Source organism: Delphinus delphis, chromosome X, assembly GCF_949987515.2.
Source record: "Delphinus delphis chromosome X, mDelDel1.2, whole genome shotgun sequence".
In the NCBI taxonomy this organism is placed as follows: Eukaryota; Metazoa; Chordata; class Mammalia; order Artiodactyla; family Delphinidae; genus Delphinus; species Delphinus delphis.
The window spans coordinates 33799061-33804036 of NC_082704.1; the positions used below are offsets into that span (position 1 = coordinate 33799061).

The following is a 4976-nucleotide window of genomic DNA, read 5'->3' on the forward strand; positions in this document are numbered from 1 at the left end:
ATTTTACCCCAAGGTTCCAACCTCTTATTCAATTTCTATTGATTGAGGCTTTTTTCTTATTTCCTTCCACACATCCTTTAAGGGTACCTTCTTTATTTTATTCTTTGAGATTGAATTTTGTTAAAAAGGGCAGTGACACACAGGTCAGGTTTGCTTTGTAAAAGCCAAAAGCCGCCTGGCAAAACAATTAGCAAGGGGACTGTGAGAAAGGCTGGAATCCACAGATATAGACAAACATCTGCATTCCTGACATGCCAATCTCATGTTTTGCTGGGGGAAAAAAGTTACACTTCTAATGATGTGAATATGTGAAAATATTCTTTCTCCTTTAGATCAAGAAAAAGCTGTAATAGGTTTTAAAATAAATAAAGCAGCAGCTACTGCCTGGCCTGCCAATGAAGACATGGAGAAGTCTACATAAAGAGCCTGGATAATTGAAATCCACAGTTATTTTAAAACCTTAAAAAATTAGCCTGCCAAATTTTCAACCTCCTCCTCTACCCAGCCAAGAGCTGCTCACCAGAAGCAAGACCAGCTCCTTTAAATTGCACCTCCTTTTCCTGGCCTTTCAGGCTATGGATTTATGCTAGAAGGAGAGCTTGGAGCTGACTACAAGTCCTAGATCATGGGGAGACTACCATTGCTACAGCCATATAGTACTGATCAGATAGAATCAAAATAAAACATCTTAGAGAATTCACTGGACATGGCTTTGTGACTGGCCACACTTCCTCTAGTACAGCCTTAAGCTACTGTGTGGTAGGGAAGAAGGGATTCACGCCAGTCCAGCAGCCAATCTTGTGCTTATGTAGAACAGGTGGCCACTTAGGGAATGTTCTTTCAGTGTTCCAGGAAGGCCCTTTTGCCCAAACTAACTAGTCTTCCCTCTTTCTGTGCTGAAATTCTCTTAACAAAGCCAAGATCTCCCTTTCACAGGTAGAAGTAAAATGAAAATACTAACCCCATGAGAGAGCCGGGAACACCGACGTCCACCAGATCTCTGAATGACGAGATTAAGAGAAAAAGAAGACCTGGGAGCTCAGAGACCATGCTTTTCAGATTTCCCCTTCAAACTCATCAATTTGCCTGAGGAAGGAAGTGTAAAAAGAAGATTCAATTCAGGTAGTGAGAAAGGCAACCTAGACAAGCAAGGCCCTAAGATCCTGAAGGGTTGCCAGAGCCAACTCCGATGCTTTCAAGTTTCAATTCTGGAAAATTCTCAACCATTAAAATCATGCCTCCTTGTTTGGGATTAACAGATACTACTGTATATAAAATAGATAAATAACAAGGACCTATTGTATAGCACAGGGAACTATACTCAACATCTTGTAATAACCTATAATGGAAAAAAATCTGGAAAAGTATATATATATATATATATATATATATATATATATATATATATATATATATGAATCACTTTGCTGTACACCTGAAATTAACACAATTGTAAGTCGGCTACACTTCAATTAAAAAATAATAAAATAAAATAAAATTATGCCTCTTCATTATCCCTATTTTCTCTTCCTGGAACTCCTATTTGATAAATGTTGTAACTTCTCATTCTATCCTTCATATCTCTTTCATATTTTCTCTCTCTTTCGCTCTCTATCCTGCATTCTAGGTAATTTCCTCATTGAGAGATCTCATTGAATGAAATCTCTCATTCAATTCAGTAATTCCCCCTTCAGTGATATCTAGTCTATTGCTGTATGTATCTACTGAGGTTTGGTGTTCAATAATATATTTTACAAATTAACTTTATTGAGGTATAAAGTACATGCAATAAAATGCACCCATTTAAATGTGTGGTTTGATGACAGATGTATATATTCATGTTAACAGTCACTCCAATCAAGATATAGAACATTTCCATCACACCAGAAAGTTCCCTCATGTTCCTTTGCAGTCCACTTCCCTCAAGTCTAAAGCAACCACTTGGGACTTCCCTGGTGGCACAGTGGTTAAGAATCCGTCTGCCAATTCAGGGGACACGGGTTCAATCCCTGGTCCGGGAAGATCCCACATGCCACGGAGCAGCTAAGCCCATGAGCCACAACTACTGACCCTACAAGCCACAACTACTGAGCTCACGTGCCCCAACTACTGAGCCCACATGCCTCGAGCCCATGCTCCACAACAAGAGAGGCCACCGCAATGAGGAGCCCGCGCACCACAACGAAGAGCAGCCCCTGCTCACCACAACTAGAGAAAGCCTGCGCACAGCAACGAAGACTCAACGCAGCCACAAAATTAATGAATTAATTTTTAAAAAGATAATTGGAGAATATTAAAAAAAATAAAGCAACTACTAACGTTATTTATATATCATAGATTACTTTTGGCTGATCTAAAATATGCTATATATGGAAGCATACAATCTGTATTCTTTTGTGTCTGGTTTCTTTTGTTCAGTTTACTGCTTTTGAAATTCACACGTTACTGGCAGTATCAGAAATGTATTCCTTTTTATTACCAAGTAGTATTCCATTTATGGCTATGCCACAGTTCATCTATTCACTAGTTTATGGACACTTAGATTGCTTCCAACTTTTAGCTATTACAAATAAAGCTGCTATGAGCATTTGTATGCAGGTCTTTGTGTGGACATATGTTTTCATTTCTGTTGTGTAGATACCTCCAAATGGAATTGCTGAATCGTGACTAGGTGTACGCTTAACTTCATAAGAAACCGCCAAACTATTTTTAAAAGTGGCTGTGCTGCTTTAATATGCACCTGTAATGTAAGAGAGTTCTGGTTGCTCTAAAACCTCAACTACATGTGTTTTTGTCGACTGACAAAAATTTTTTTTTAATTTTAATTTTATCCATTCTAGTGGCTGGGATTTGGTATCTCACTGTTATTTTAATTAGCATTTCCCTAGTAACTAATTATTTTAGATACCTTTTCATGTACTTATTGGCCAATTAGCCATTCATATATATTCTTTGATGAAGTGTCTGTTCAAGTCATTTGCCCATTTTCTTGTTGTTGTTCCAGGCTTATGTTTATTAAAATCTAAACAAAGGATCCCTCTGCAAGGTATTCTCCCATGTGAGACAGCTGCCCCACTGCCCTCCTACATTCGCTCTAACTTCCAGTGACAAAAAAGGCGGAGGGTGATACATGTCACTGATTATAAAAATCTCCGCTCTGTAATTTAAACAAATTCCTTTCCAATGTGTTTAGTTATTTCTGAAGAACTCCATGGCTCGTCAGTCGGCTAGCAGGCCAATAGACAATCATTGCTAACTACAAAGTACTTCGAGTCTATAAATTCATCTCTCAAGTTTCGACATTTAAAGAAAAAGCACTGCGCAAAGAATAATAAACAAAGACGGGATGACTGAATCAGTCCACACCAGAGTTCTTCATGGCCCATCACCAGAGCTAAATTTCTTCAAAAATCAGATTCCAAATGTCCCACAATCTCTTTCAAATGTGTGTTTTTACAAATTAAGGAATCAACATTTCTTTATAGGAGCACGTAAACGGTTTTTACCTTTGAAGGAGGAGTCTGAGAAGCTGTATAACTGAGAATCTCTTCAGAATGACATATTTAAGCTGAGAGAAGGGACAGTGGTAATGTTCTCTCATGGTTCACAGGCTTTTGTTGATGTTGCTGGTGTTTTTAATCAAAGAAAAGATGGAGTATCTTTTCTAGGTCTTGCAGACCACTTTCTCTTTTTATCATCTATATGATTGTTCAAGTAGAACAATTATTAGAAATCTTTAAGCTATTATTTCTGGGCTTTCCTTGAAAAAAAAACTACAATGGAAACATGCAATACCTGATTATTCAATTAGATGAAGCAGCACAAGAAGAGATCCAAGGACGCCCCTGCTCACATCAGACAGACAACTTGGATCTGAAAGATCAGCACATTAAATGACCGCCAAATAATCAGATTCCAAACATCACAGGCAATTACATATCAAAGAGCCATTCATGGTGGTACGTTTTAAAAGATTGTGCCCACAGTGAGCAAATGACATAGCGATGGAACATCAAAACAAAGCTGATGAATAAAAAGGCACACTCTAAAAATTCAGGAGTAGAAAGAACAGTTCTTTTTGGTTTGTTTTGTGTCTAATGTAGGAGGAAAGGAAAACAGGTGTATTCAATTCATTTTCAGGTGAAGGGTTCTGTCAGCTGAAGCAGTTAACAGTGGCTTCTTTCTCCCAGGACCAAAGCAGTCTTTTCTTCCATTGGCTTCTGAGAACGTGTTTAGTGTTCCGATGTGTAGAAGTGATACATCAGGGCTACAACCAGTGCTGAGATGGCTGGGATCACCCAGCTGGTCCACCAGCTGGAATTAGAATCAATAGTAGTAATAAGAGTTTCCGAAGGCTTGGTTATCTTTGACCTGTCATCCGGATGCAGCTCCCCAATGATAAACGTTTTGGACAATTCTCGAGCATCTGTAGAGTGTCGGACATCCTCAAAGTTTTCAGTAGCATCACCTCCAGCTTGTTCCCTTAAGACTTCTACCCCACCAGGGTGCTCCTCCAAAAATTTGGTCAAATTGTACACCTTGTAATGCAGGATCAGCCAGGTGCTCTTGCTGTGGTTGTGCTTCTGGATGTCTTCCACTAGTACTTCACGGCTTTGTCGGACTCCCCGGCCATTTCGGAACACGGCGAGCCTCAGGCCCTAAAGGGAGCAGTGGAGCCGGGCGGGGTACAGTGGGCGTCTCCGTGGACTTGTCCCGGGACATTCCCTGCGGCCCGGCTCTGCGCCTGGGCAGGAAGGCAGGCCCATTTGCCCATTTTTTAAAAACTGAGTTGTTTATGGCTTCTTAGTGTAAAATTAGAAATGAAAAAGGAGAAGTTACGACACCACAGAAATACAAAGCATCCTAAGAGACTACTACAAGCAACTCTAGGCCAATAAATGGACAACATGGAAGAAATGGACAAATTCTTAGAAAGGTATAACCTCCCAAGACTGAACAGGAAAGAAATAGAAAAT

At 39.6% G+C, this 4976-nt stretch overlaps 1 pseudogene; it reads right to left on the reverse strand.

Annotated features, from left to right (window-relative positions):
- Window positions 1-4104: 4104 nt before the first annotated feature.
- On the reverse strand, window positions 4105-4633 carry LOC132417808 (cytochrome b5 pseudogene; annotated as a pseudogene).
- Window positions 4634-4976: the final 343 nt, after the last annotated feature.